Source organism: Etheostoma cragini, chromosome 4 (assembly GCF_013103735.1).
Source record: "Etheostoma cragini isolate CJK2018 chromosome 4, CSU_Ecrag_1.0, whole genome shotgun sequence".
Classification (NCBI taxonomy): Eukaryota; Metazoa; Chordata; class Actinopteri; order Perciformes; family Percidae; genus Etheostoma; species Etheostoma cragini.
This window is the reverse complement of record NC_048410.1, coordinates 22,769,829-22,785,116: the sequence shown is the minus strand read 5'-3', so window position 1 is coordinate 22,785,116 and position 15,288 is coordinate 22,769,829. Positions and strand designations below refer to the sequence as shown.

Below are 15,288 nucleotides of genomic sequence, written 5' to 3'. Positions count from 1 at the left end.
GAGAGAGACAGAGACAGAGAGAGAGAGAGAGAGAGAGAGAGAGAGAGAGGTTATGGCCAGCTTGATCTCAGTTTCACACTTAAGCAATAAGAGCACAGGAAAATGTATGTAACAGTGACCCAACTGACTGATCGTAGAGGATCATTCAATTCTTACTACATGAAAAGGGTGTTCTTATTACACCAGTGTGCTAGTATTTCTTTACTCAAGAGTAATACATAACATCCTGTCCTTTTGGTGTGTATAGCTTGCCTGCAGCCTTTGCCCTCACACCAGCTAGGTTGAAGGCGATGACATGAGTGAGATTAGAGGCGAGATGTGAAATGTTAAGAGTTCAGGAGAACTGCACGGAAGGAGATGAAAGTGAAAAATTGACACAAAGTAACAAAAAAAAAGAAGGACCCTCACCTTTGTCTCTTCACCAGCTGCGCTCACCTATATCTCTCTCTACCCCCTTGGCCCCATCCTTCTCTGTGTGATTGACATGATTTAACCAGCCTGGCCAGGATTCTGGTCACAGCATATTACTTCACACTTTGTCTCACACAACAAGTTAGTTGCTAGAACTGGGAACGCATCTGTGCATGCAGCCGGTTAACAAACCTGCAGCAGAGGGCATTTCTAAACATTGCTTAGGCGCAGAAGACTCACAGAACAATAGCACAATGTGATTTATTGGTGAGAGTGGAATGAGAATTGGTGGAGACTCGCACACTCACACATTTCTCCCTATTCGGCAATCTTAGCACACACCACATTGGTTTGTGATGTGTTGAAATAAGATTATTTACAGAGTGGTCTGTCTTCTGCAGACAGTCCATTAGAGACATTGCAGCGGTTCCATATCTGAAAATGCTGTGCTTTTAACAACTGGGGAGATTCTCTGAGTAAACAGAGTTGCACTTTTAAAGACAACAGACTGTTGACCAGGACTTCAGGTTAAGAAATCTATTTGTAACATAGCAACAACACTGGTCTGTGTTGCCTCTGGCGTCTGCACAAATAAAGGCTATTCTTTTAAATTAATGTTTCTTTAATCATGTTTTACCCTTTGTACACTAAGAGTAAGTGACCTGCCTGTTGCGTCAACCTCCTGTTTGGGACTACCATGTATTCAAATAAGAAAGGCAAAGCACAAAAGAGCAAATCAAATAATCGATTTAGGAAAACTCCACAGACGGAAAGATGCCACAAGACATCCTGCCTCGTTAACTACCAATCGCACGCTTGGTGACCCTCATCATGAAACATCTTTTTGTAGTGTGTGTGTGTGTGTGTGTGTGTGTGTGTGTGTGTGTGTGTGTATGTGTGTCTCACTGTATTCATTTCCAAGGCAGATAATACATCTGGTGATAGGGTAAATGCTAAGTTTGACTCAGGGAGAGATTTCAGGCTGGCATATTCTGCCGGCACACCTTATCAAATACCACTATCCTCATATATATGACATGATGACACTGCGTGATATGAATTTAGTTAAGTCGCAAAAAAGAGAGCGTTATTCAGTAATTCACCATCTGCTGTGAAGGCAATTTCAATTCCGATGGATGTATGAGGACTATGGTTAACTGCTCCTCAGATCTCTGTATGGGTTCTGTGCGGAGTTTAGCGTTCTGGTTTGACGATTCTGATTGGTTTAAAGAAATGCTGATAAACCAGAGCACTTTTTTCTCCCTTCCCCGAATGTTATGTGGAGTAGCCAGACCGTCCTTGCGTGCGAGGTGCGTTTGGACGAGGGTCTGGCAAAGCAACACTGGGTCTCTGCAAATTAAAGAATATGGTCTAGACCTGCTCTATATGAAAAGTGTCATGAAATAACATTTGTTGCCATTTGGTGCTTTATAAATAAAACTGACTAGACTTACATTAATAATGCAACTATGCAATGGACGAACCAAAATGTCTGCAATCAGCCCTTCTGTGTTAATAATCTTATGTATATACAGCAAAATCACACATTTTATCTAAGAAACCTAGAGTTATTTAAAGAGTCCTCTCTTTTATTAAGATGAATTACACTGGTGTGTCCTAATGAGCTTTGGACCTGGTGACTGGCACAGGTCAAGCCCGTGCGCAGCAGCAGCAGCAGCAGCCCGGCGGCTGGGTCACGTCAGCGGGATGATTGGCACACTGGAGGCACATCCCAGGCAACCTTCACCTAGCCAGCTCAAACAATCAGCCCACTGCCTTTTGCCAAGCTGCACACTCGACCACAGGTTAAAGGTCCAAACCGCATTGCTCATGCCAATGTTAATCACTAAAAACATCCTCGATCAACTGCATTTATGGACAGAGTTTGTGGTCACTACCACAAACATTAGTGATTTTCATTTATCTGACATTCATCTTGCAGCACCTCTTGCTCTGTGGTGTAGAAACACAGCGCACACAGCTCCTTTTGTCTCCATGTTCAGGTTGAATTACTTACGATCACGTAAGACTTGTATTGTGTCATGACAGTTTTGTTGTTATTACTTAGAATTCCACATGAGGCGAAATAAACTACACACTACAGATTTAAAACAGCCAATTCTAAAGTTTTTACATGAAGCCCCGGAAGAAAAAAAAGAATGTATGGCTAACTTAGATATTTATGCTGGTATAGACCATGAGCAAAACTCCAAAAGAACGGATAATCACTTTAAACCATTCACAATCTGGATTGCCATGCTTTTCATTATAGAATATTATTATTTTTTATATTAAGTTCTGGCAGAAGAAAGTTTCTAAATTAGACACTCATAAAGCATTGTTAAAACACTAATTATTCCTGTGTGTTGCCAGCAGCCGCCTCCACTGACTGCTGGGTCATGAGCCCTGATAAGACTTCCATCTTTCCATAGTCCAATCAAGACTCAGGCTTGAGGAGCATTGCAAATACAAATGAGCTGGACTACACTGAATTCTCCGCAAACTGAATTTAAAACAGACATTTGAGTAGGACGGGTCTGTTTTGTGTTGTTGTAGTTACAGAGAGACACAGAGAGGGTTGAGGTCAGTTAGATACAGCAAAAGAGTTGAACCATTATTTGTGTATTGTAAAGATTACTGTATCAATTACACAATAGAATGCATTTTCTCAAATGAAGACCAAAGCTTCATTCCAAACCACAAGTAACAAGTCTAAAACAATAACTATTATTTTACTCTCACTGTATATAATGATAATTGATGCTTAGTCATTACCATTTATCATTAGCATGCTTTTGGACACAGAAAAAGTAGTTTTATTAAAAAAACAAACATGTTGCTGTGTTTCTGCCATCCAATAACGTGTTGATTGTAATGTTTAATAAATGAGTAAGATGATTATAATGTAAAATCTTTGATGATAATTGTTGCGTGATGTTGCACCACTCAAGGACATGTACAGATAATTTGTCAGTGTCATCATATATCATACCACAAACTCTAACCAGAACAACTTTAAAGTCACTAAAGAAACAAGAAGATATGTTATGAAAGCAAATAGCACTCAAAGCTTATCATAAAAAGACAAAGATTCACAAGGTTAATCTAAAGGCTCATCTCAAAGGTTCATCAGGAGAAATCTACTCTAGCGAATATTGTTGATGCCAGGCTAAATACTGCATGAAAATGACTACAGCATGTCTGCTAGCTCGACAGATGCATTGTTTTCATTGGCAAACAAAAGATAGGCTCGCGCACGCACTGCAGGAAGGGTTAAATATCATCGGATTGAGTGCTGCTTTGGTAGAGTAACCTTGTCTGTTAACGGTAGACAAATTGGCCGTTAAAGGGCTTGAGCAGACAAGCCCTCCTCAGCAAGAACACCGCATCTTGCATTAATAAAGAGCTCAGGAGTGCTATCCATTACTTTGCCACTATAACCCAAATAAGTAATGATTTCCATGTATAGAACAAGAAGCAAAACCAACTTTGAACATTTCTTGTGGGTAAAAGCATTGATCCAGCTACCCATATCTGCTAAACTAATGTAACGAAGCGTAAATTCTTTCAAGAAGACCTAACTATAATTCATGCACTCCTAAATCAATTCAACTATTTTCCAAATAGATGTGTATTTGATCATACTGTGTATAACAGCCCAGACCTCGGGCAGCAACTTCAACTGGTGTTCTGCATTAAACAGCGTTGACTTCTCGTAAGCATGCAGATAACTGATGTGGATGTGCCCTTCACAGTCGGTTCGTCTTCTCACATCTTCAGAGTGTTGTGCGGGGTTTTAAACAGTGAATTAATAAAAGGTTACTTAAATACTAAAGGATACCTGAATAATTAAATGTATGACTGACTGTCTCCACGTCTTGTTAATTGTCTAGATAACTGTGCTTTGCTTAATTGTATATTTTACGTGGTAACGCTCCAAGGCTGACATTTGTTTTCCTTCTGTTTGATGGCTTTCCTTGCCTCCAGCTTGGTGCCTTGATTTGCTTTGCAGAGTTTACTTGCCACCGGTCTGAGATGCCAGGTTTCCCTTGTTCTTATGGCGCGGGCATTAAAGTACCGCCGGCCTGGGATGTCGAGATTTCACTGCCCTTTTTTGCAGACGTCGTTTTTCTCATGGGTATTCGTTATGTTTTCGAATTGTTTAACATTTTCGTGCATTCGATTCGTTTACTGTATTAACTGCTTGTCTATCTTTTACAGGAAGTAATATTGTTTTCTGTTGCAGGTCTTACATCATAGGTAACTCTATTACCTCTCAGTGTTATGAGAATGACACCCACTTACAATTTTCATTCAAGCCCTGCAAAGTTGGCCAGTAAGCTAAATTTTAAGCTTGCATTATGAATGTGAATCCTGGATGTCCGACAAATTCCCATGTTATAACCAACCAACCTGAAGTATCGAGCTGGGGGCCTTACCACTGCCAAAATTCTTCATCTCAAGTTCTAGCTGCTGTGGTTGTTTGCACTGGCACGGCGCTACTGTCCGGAATCTGGGAGATATTCTGATCAGGATATATACACGTTCACACCTTTTTGATGCAATCTCAAGAACCACTTTTTCTTCTTCGTGATATTACAAAATTGGGACTATCCTGTCTCAACACAATGCTGAAATCGAATCACGCATTCGTTACGTTAGAGTGAGCTACGGTAGTTCAGTACTATCAGGTTGCTCAAAAGACTCTCCAGCTGGTCCAGAATGCGGCAGCGCAGGTTCTGACAAGACCTAAGTCTAAAGCTTGTGCTTCTCCTGTACTGACTTCTCTGTGTTGAATGTCTGGGATAAAAACAGCCTTCTCCTGACTTACAAAGCTGAATGGTCTTGCATCGACTTATCTAGATGAGAGCTTTGTGCCCTAGTGTCCACTAGAGCACTCCACACCCGGGTTGGGTTCGGGGGACGGAAACATCACCACAGTGAAGAACATCTTGAGTAAGCTTGCATGTAATAGGTGGTGGTGTGCGGCCGTCACTGTTGCGTGGCTTATGTGTTTATGTGATGTGTAATGATGTACTAGCATTTATAATGTAGTTAATAGTTCTATTGATGGTGTTTATTGTTTGTTAGCGTAAATAAAAAAGACATTCAAGGTGTCTTTCGCATGCTGTTTTGGGGGACGGATCACTGCTTTTGTTTTCTATTTACAAATTCATGGAGATGTTGCCGTACAAGCGATGGTGCCGTTATGCTAGCCTGAGCTGCCGTTCCAGCAGAAGGGCCATGTTATGAAGGCCAGCATGACCCGTGGGGATGCCGGTCATGCTGGCCTGAATGCTGTGGAAAGACACTTCACGGCGGCTTGAGTTGCCGGTGCTGGCCCAAGTTTCTGACGCGGCGTGGGTCGCTGTAGACCGTAGTATGGGAAGTGTTTAGTTTACTTTTTTGTGGAGGGTCTGCTGCTTTAGTTTTCTACTTGCAGGTCCTGGGGTGCCTAACCTTTCGAGCCCCACTGTACATAGGTATACAAATGATTCCTATCACGATGGAGTCTAATTGCCAAAGACTTTGCACATTTTATTTGAGCTGTGCAATAAATCTGTACTACAAATCTGGTGCAGCATGCTCATCATCTCGCCAATCAGTCCACCAGCTTATTTGCCCGTCAGGCAGCAGCCAGACTTTTATGTCAAGGTTAATCTCAAGTCTTCTGTCTGTCTGAATCTGTCAACATGACTAGAGCCTGTCGGCTATGACTGCTCTTCAAAGAACTGAACTGAAAAAAAGAAATGATTGGAACTCTGCCAAAATCAACTTTTATTTTTCTTATCTTAAGTGTAGCAGCATTCAGGGTCATCACTACCAGTCGGTCCCTCTCTTGATGTCACCAAAAGATAATCTCTGGAGTTGCTCCAACAAGAGTGAATTGGGGACACAAGCACAAACTTTGCAGACGTTCTGGCACATTTTTTTCTTGGTAATTGTTGACGTAACAGTCAAATGAAGCTTGACTGAATGTGAAAAGCTCAAAGCAATCTTGTTTTTCTAATTCATTTTCACTGGAGCAGCTCCAGGTTTTGCCTTTTAACGCCATTATAGGATTAAATTCTTGCTCTGGGCTTGAGTTCCTAGATTCATAAATACTGAACAAATTTAATATTTAGAACATATTTTAGCTTTAAGTGTACTGTCTTGCTTGGCTGCATCTTTCCTTCTACTAGCAACGCACATACACACACAAACACACACACACACACACACACCCCGAAGCTTTGCAGGTTCACTTAGTAGAGAGCAACTAATTTAATCAAGTACAGCAGCTAATGCACAATGAAAGCAGTTGTTTACTCGAGATAGCAGTAAGCCACTTCCTGGGTGGACAATATAGAAAGGGAGTAGAAGACCGAGAGACACAGAGACACAGAGAGAAAGTTGACGATGTGGAGTGACAAAGAATAAAGAGGTCAGGACAGATCATAGCTCAACAACAGGCAGACTCTTCCTTAGCTGCGGACAGATGAGATAGAGAAACTGACAGACTTGATACGTTTCTCTCTCTTATCTGTCCGTCTCGTATGCTCTCTGAATTTATCTATCTTTCAACAGTTTCTCTCCCTACAAGCCAAGTGCACTCCATCATCCCAGCCCATGCATACCTGTCTGCAGTGTCTCACTTGCAACTCAGTCTCTTCTCCTCAACAACTTGGTGCTCCTCTGCGTATCGCTCCTTCCGTGCGTCTGACTCAGTCTCTTTATGCTCCAACACCTGCTGTCGGGGATCAGCCTCTCTCCCGTCAGATGATACTGAGAGTAGCCCTCCTTCTATTCTCCCTTTCAGCCCTACCCTCCTCGTCTTACTCTCTCCCTTGCTTCCCCTTCCACACATGCGTGCATTTTCCTGTGTTTATTTGGAGGAGAGCAGTAATGTTCCCTTCTCTCTAGCTCCTGCTCTCTCTGCGCCGATATTTTCTCTTTGTTAGCTTTCTATCTCCATCTCCATCTCCACCTCCCCTCTTTTATCTTTCATCTGAGTGCTTTCCATTCAAACAGTGGGTGTTGTTTGGAACAGATTATGCTATTTCAATAGGAGAAAATGCTGCGGCCGGATGCTGGACGTAAGAGCAAAGTTTTCCAAAACAAAAGGGACATTACCTCATCTAAAATGTGACATCAAATCTGTCTGTCCAATTTTCTGCTTTAGACTGACGGCTTCTTCCAACATCACATAAACCCTTTTGCAGAAATTAGCCTCACCATCCCATTATCCATTTGACACATTAGTGGCAGACAGCTGAAAAGCTTTCAAACGGTGCAGATTTTGAAGCACACTCACACATGATGGAGAAAATCACTTGCTCAGCCCACAGAGAAATAAGCACAGGTCAGTTTTGTCCAATGTATTACTGAGCAATCACATTTCCCTAATCCCCATGCAGAAGACAGTGGAAGCCATCACTACACATTATGCGCACAGTCACAAAAAAGTGGTCTCTTAAAAGGCATTCACTGGATTTTAATACCAGACGCCTGTTCATGTACACCCCTCTGCACCACACAGCACAAACAATGGTATAGATTCTTGTCCTTTCATAGTCAAGTTAAAGGTCCCATGACATGGTGCTCTTTGGATACTTTTATATAGACCTTGGTGGTCTCCTAATACTGTATCTGAAGTCTTTTTTATGTGGGCATGGCAAGGCAAGGCAGTTTTCCTTTTCTCAAAGGCAGAGCAGGATGCCCAGGGCTCGTTTTACACCTATCGTCATTTATAGCCACTGGGGGACCAAAGGCAGGCTGGGGGAATGCTTGTTCATGTAAAAAAAACTCATAAAGTGAAATTCTCATGCCATTGGACCTTTAATAATTCATAATAAGATATTGCACCGATCAATCCCTACACCGTTCTCTTTTGCACTACCCCCATTGCACACAGTCTACCTTAGCACCTTTATCTCTCTACATTTCTGTGAGTGATTTTTATGCATTGTATGTGAGATATATGTGTGTGTTGTGTTATGGTTGTCTAAGCTAATAGAGGCCTAAAATTTCCCTTGGGATGAATAAAGTATCTATCTATCTATCTATCTATCTATCTATCTATCCATCTTGTTTAAATGATAAATCCTTTTATAAATCGAAAAAAGTCCAACATAGGTAGGAGTATCTGTCAGCTGCTCCAAAGTACATTCTGAGTATACAAGAGTGGATTTTTTCAAAATAAAACGATGATTCACAATGTGTCACAGACATTTCTTTGGTATTACACAACTTTGTAACATCCATTGCACTTTTATACACATATAGGTATATCCCACAGGTATATCTCTAGATACAGGATGTGATCGGTGAAGAAAGCAGAGGGTTTGGGTAGGAATGTTTTTGATCCCGCACAACAAAACACTCAAGCATTAAATCCCCCTCCCAACATCATGGATATAGTGCCACTCGGCCAGATAAACTACAACACGTGTGCACTTCGCACAGGGCGGCTGTGGCTCAGTGGTAGAGCGGTTGCCTGCCAATCAGAAGGTTGACGGTTCGATCTCCGCCCCTGCAGTCATTGTCGAAGTGTCCTTGGGCAAGACACTGAACCCCGAGTTGCCCCCGGTGCAGCGCATCGGAGTGTGAATGTGTGTGAATGTTTATCTGATGAGCAGGTGGCAGCCCCCCCCCAAGTTTTGGTTCCTAAACTTAACTGTCAGCACCGCATGACACTTGTTTTTTCTGGCTTAACTCAACTAGCACAGCCTTGCCCCTGAGGGTAAGGGTTGTACCCGGTTCACAGTCACCTGTTGGCGGCTAAACCACTACCGCTGGGAGCCAGCGTTCTGGAGCGGCTCAATACAACCAGGAACTACCGCTTGAATTTTAAGGTTCTAAAGCACTACATTTTTTTGTTCCCACCAGGGATAGAAATAATGGAACACGGTCAGAGACATGTAGACCAGCAACATTGTATGTATATATATACACACACACACACACACACACACATATACACACACACACACACATATACATATATATATACACAAACATACATATATATATATACACACATACATACATACATACATACATATATACACATAAATACATACATTCACACATATATATATATATATATATATATTTATGTATACATATACACATATATATGTATACATAAGTATATACATATACACATATATACACACATATATACATATACACATATATACACACATACATATACACATACATATACGCATATATACACGCATACATATACACATATATATATATATATACATATATATATATATATATATATATACATATATATACACAGTATATACATACATACATACATATACACATACACATACACATACACATACATACATATACATATATACATACATATACATACATACATACATACATACATACATAAATACACACATAATACATTCCTTTACTAAACGCGTTACACTTTTTGGAAAACATCCTGCAGCGACTTTGCTCTGAGGCATCACCTCTGAAAAGAGATTTTGCTGCTTGCTAAGGTTACAGTTACACTTCTACTAAGAGTATCGAGCTTGAAAATGTTGCTGGTAGAGCCAATCAATAAGCCAGGCTGCAGGCCCTGAAACAAACCCATAAGGGGATGTGAGCCAAGCCTTTGGGCGGCCTGTCGGCTCGTCTACGCCCTCATGGGTGTATAATGTTTCAGATGGCCCAGAACTATCTTACACACACACACACACACACACACACACACACACACACACTGGAAAAACACACAAAGCCTGCATTCTTTCATTTACTGCTCAGGAAGTTACTGGGATCACAGAGAGTGCGTTGTGGCTTTTCAGTAGCAGCAGTAGGGTCCCAGGTAAGCTGCTCTAACACTCACCCAATAGTGTTACCCCAAGGAGGGCAAGAAATACCTGAACAAAGTTGAGCTCCAATGAATGAAGCAGGCTGGTCAAGTACAAGCAACTCCTCTCTGCCTGTTTGAAGCCGCTGCGCTGCCAGTGGTGTGGAGCTGGAGATGAAAGACGATCTTTGTTTTCACACAGCAGAACAAATGAGAGTCAAATCAGGTCAGGACGAGGCTAAAAAACACATTATCAGTATTTTATATCAAGTGAGTTCATGGGAATTTAGAATTGTCAATAGAATCAGACATTGTGCAATTGCAAGAGCAATTGTAATTGGGTCATTCTGAGACCCTCCCCACATTTTTTATATCGTTAGTTTCTCTCTATCTGTCTCTCATCGTGGCTGGCTGCTTTCTACTCTGTTCAGTCCTCTCCTGAGGCAGCCTGACTAAATTTAACATTTACACCCCACCCTACTGCAGAGAATGCTCTTCATCAAAGAATAAGTAACACTTATAAATACGTTTGTCCTGGTAACACTCATCATAAATGTGAGGACAACAAATCTGGCTTCCTAACTGTAGTGTAGCTGCAGCCTCGAGTGACACCTATGGTGTAGCTAAAATCGTTGTAAAACTGCCTCTGCAGCTCTAGTGAACTTTGCCAAAGGGCTAGCAGCTCTGTGGATGGATGAAACATTTCAAAGATTTAGGGAGATACAAAATTAAAAAAATACATGTATCTAACAACAGCTAGTGTATGTATAGCAGAACAATCAAACACCTTTAGTTGGAGGAATCAGTTTTGATTTCCTGCTGTCACAGTCGGGCAGGTAAGGTAGCAGCCAAGTACATTAAACAAAGTGTATAAGAAAATATATAAAGATATATATATATATATAAACAACTTTTCCACTATGGTTAAGTTGAAGACAGCGGGATCCGGGTAATAAAAGAGCCAATCCCATTTTGCATATCACCACAGTATATCAAGTACTGTGTACATGTAACTGCTTGCATTTGAGTGCCATGGAGACAGGCTGCGTTCAGACCAAATCTGCTCCTGTGGCAATTTGCGCAGTCCTGTTTAACCAATTAATCATGTATGACAATCCTATTTAACCCCCAAATGTAGCACAAGTAGCCTTTATATTTCACAATTATTATTTTCTGTTCTAGTTGTGTTGTTTACAACCGCACTTAAAGGCACCTTCATTTCACAGCAGCTAGACAAGAGAAGACAGTAGGGCTGGGCTTTGTGCTGGAGCTTGTTTCAGGAAACAGTCAGCTGTTCCACAAGGATCTGGGCAGTTAAGGCTAATTGCTGCTCTTTAGTTTTTTGGTTGTTTTACTCCCCTATCCCACAGCAGCTATAGAGGCAGTCCTAAAAAAGACTAACCCAATTTAAATGAATTAAAACTGAGGGTTTTGCTGCAGCACCAGATTTAGTGTGAATTCCGCCTTATGCAGGCCAGTACTTAACACATAGAAATAACCAGAGCTGCAGACATAGTAGGACATTTTGTTTTTGTTTTTGACCTCTAGCAGCACAATGGAACTACATTTTTACAAGCGGGTGCCCATTGTGTTTGTATTGTGACCAAGGATGCAAATATGAGTATGTATTTGTGCATTTGACATCCTGCAGTCAGTGTCACTACAGCTGATGGACAAGTCCAACAAATAAGACAAAGTTTTAACAACGGTAGAGAAGAAGAAGAAGACTGCTAGCAAGAAAAATGGATGTAAACATTACAGGATTTTAAATATCTAAAAAACATGGCTTTGCAAATGTTTTATGAGGACAGAAATTATACTCAACACTTTGTTACACCTCACGGATACACACAATGAGTTTTGGTGATTAACACTGAATGTGAACGGAACTTTGGGATGTTTACAAGAAAACCGGGCACCTTTAAATAAGGCAAGACAAGAGGAACAATGCAACTTTCTATCAAAACTGTAAGTATCGAGTGTTTCCTTGGGGCGCGAGGTCGGAATGGAAGCAGTTCTTCACAACAAAAGTGTTGTCTGCAATCCCAGAACCCCGCTGACTCTCATAATTACCTCGCATTTGGGCAGCCTGCTCTATTGATTTGTACAGCGATAAACCTGAACCCAAACTGGGTGTGAAAGCACAGACCCATGAGGGGAGCCAGGTAGCACATGGGAGACCGGCTGAAGCTCATCCACAGTTCACTAACATAACAACTCCCTGATTTCCTGTCAGACTGCAGTCAAGTGTTATCTTTTGCACTTTACATTGGACTCTACATGTGTATCCACTAAATTCTAAAAACTACCTTAGTGTCTTTGTCAACAATATTGCCTAGTGGGAACAGCAGAGTCAATTTTATGTTCAATCAATTTAACCACACAAACACAGCTTCTATAATGTCAGCAACATGTTTTTACATTCTTATTGTACAATTCTAAGTAATTTCTTAATCTGTATATTAGACAGATTTTCCAAAACATTAAAAAAATTAAAATTCTAAAAAAGATTTTTTATCCTAAATTGATTGATGAAGTTGATTGATCCTAACCCCACTCTGCTGTGTTTCTGAGTGCCCCAGTAACTAATAAAGTGATTAATGCATTACACGCGGGGCTGTCAGCAGCCGTTCCACAGGGGCACTGTGGCTAAGCACAAAGAGGAGACAAAACGACAACAACACAGTCGACATCAAGCAGAGACCGACGCAGAGAATGACAAGATAATAGTTGGATGCAGAACAGTAGTTGAATAAGAAATTGCGGGATCTGACATGGTAATATGGTAATGTTGAAGCATAAAAACAGCATACAACACAAGAAGAAGAAAAAAAATGTTATTTTGTTTGCTTTATACTTACAAAATGTTGTCAAGGCTTTGCAGAAAATCAACAAAAAAATGAACTAATTGCCACTTCTGACCACAAGGGTTTCTGGGTACCAAACATGTATTCACCATCATCTGCAGTGATAACTTGTGCCTTAGAACGAGCGTATGAACTTAGAGCTGACAACAGTGTTTGGATATATGTGATACTAGAAGGATTTGATAGTTCTGAACAACGGTCATAAATGGTACAAAGCAAACTTATACTATGTCTCAGCACAACAATTGTTCTGCAGTGTACGAGTCGTTCATCTTAGCTTGCTGTCATTCTACTTAAATTGACGAGTCTCCGGAATTGAGATGCAATAAAAGCTTTATTACATGTAGTTGACCTCCGGAACAAATTAAATGGCTACAACTGCAAGCAACATTAGTAAGTCAATAAGTCGGAACTCTTCAATTAATTAGCTGGTGCATCTAACAGTATATTAAGTGGAGAGGCTAATGAAGTAAAACCGGGAGGACTATATAGTATGTGTTGTATCATTATAATCAGTGTTTGAAATGTACCTTTCAACATTCAAACAGCAATAACACATCTCTGTCAAAGTGTCTTAAAACTAAACATATCCATAATCTTCAAAAAGATGCAATTTAAAGTGTGGCAATAGGGTGGAGCGTACTTCCAAAAATATCCTAAAATGCTCTCATCAACCATGGCAGCTGCAGTCTACCATGTACTTAACTGAACAGGTGCACTGAGTAACAGGCGAACCCCATCTGCTAAAATTACCTCTAACATCATGGTGCTGCTCAGTGATTGTGCCCTCAGCGCAACCTGTACAAGCAGACCACATTGCAACGACTTTAGGTCATAATGTTTTCCTAGACATGCCTCTCTGGGTCGCAGCAGGGGTCTCCTTCCTGCCTGCTTTCCAATCAATTCATGTATTGTTATTTTTGGATTCCTTTCTCTAGAATCAATATGTTTTATTTATATATTTTTACCAATGGTTCACCAAAATATTTTCTGTTATGGCGCTGACGGGGGGACAACATCATATCCGTTTTCTGACCAAGAATCCAGGCTATGTACTGTATTTATGTTATTATATTAATAGCGCTTTTCTAGTCTTAACATTAAGTGTCTTGCCCAAGGAAACTTCAACATGGGACTGGAGGGCCAGGGATTGAACCACCAACCTTCCAATTGGCAGGTAACCGCTCTACCACTGAGCCACAGGCGCCCCTACTTCTTTATAATTGAAATAAATGTGTGGCTTGATGTGTGTTCTTCTTATAAAACAATGAGCTTTTAGAAATGGCTCATAATATATTGTGGCTTGTGAATATATAAGTGTATTATTCATACTCAATACTTTTGAATCACAATACTTCTAGAAATCGCAATAGATAAAAATCACAATACAAATCAAATTGGCACCAATGTATAGCAAAAGAATCAAATTGGGACAAAGCATTTCATCCCAGCCCTGTGATGAATCTAAATCCCTCTGGCTCTGTGAAACAGTTCCACAGACTCGACCTGGGTTAAATGAGTGCTGTCGTCCCTCAAAAAAAAAGCTTATGAAAGGTTTTTGTTCTGTTTTCACTCAAGCCTCAAGAGACAATTAACACATTTGTTTATTATGCAAGATATGAACAGTAAGATAAGGGTTTCATCAAATTACTGCGTATTTGGAAGTGGTATATTGCATCATGTTCTCAGTATAAAAGACTCTAGCTAAAGTGGAATCTTGTAAGATTTGTGTTTTTTTTTTCCCTATGGAAATATTTTATTCAGGTTTATTGTAGATATTTCAAGCACTGGGACATAGACACACTTTGAGATGGTTCAGCCAAGTGCAAGCTGGTGGAAAAAGAGTAAGATGGCTTTCACTCCCATAGTTTGGTAGCCTCAATGCAATTTGGGGGTAAAGTTGCAACACTGTTGCAATTTTTTGTTTGATTCGGTTAGCTTTCACACTGTCTAACACACCAAATCTCTCAGGAATAATGGAGTCAATGAGATTACAAAATTCCACATCTTCGTTTTTTAACTTTTGTACAATGAGGAGTTGTGGAAATATTGACATGGAGGAATACCCAAGGAAAATAAATGTTGCCCATTTGCTAAACCTGAAGCCCAGTGTTACGACTGGGGTCGTATTTGTTGAGTCGCTGTGTGTGTGTGCGTGTGTGCGCATGTCCTATGTTTTTCTTCTTA

General features: G+C 40.6%; 1 protein-coding gene and 1 long non-coding RNA gene across 8 annotated transcripts in view; both read right to left on the bottom strand.

The window, feature by feature from the left end:
- Window positions 1-15,288, bottom strand: part of si:dkey-166d12.2 (rap1 GTPase-activating protein 1) — an 89,011-nt gene that overhangs the window by 35,248 nt on the left and 38,475 nt on the right. For 2 of the 7 annotated variants that reach the window (XM_034868317.1, XM_034868319.1), the window contains exon 1: window positions 7,029-7,322. The exons of the other annotated variants lie outside the window; for them this stretch is intronic. The gene's annotated coding sequence lies outside the window, so the exon portion shown is untranslated. Of the gene's footprint in view, window positions 1-7,028; window positions 7,323-15,288 lie in introns of those variants that run through there. 7 annotated transcript variants of the gene reach the window in all.
- On the bottom strand, window positions 2,456-13,019 carry LOC117942723. The gene is made up of 3 exons (XR_004656207.1): window positions 13,009-13,019; window positions 3,603-3,612; window positions 2,456-2,532 (listed from the first exon to the last, which is right to left on the bottom strand). It is a non-coding gene; the product is annotated as an uncharacterized LOC117942723 (long non-coding RNA).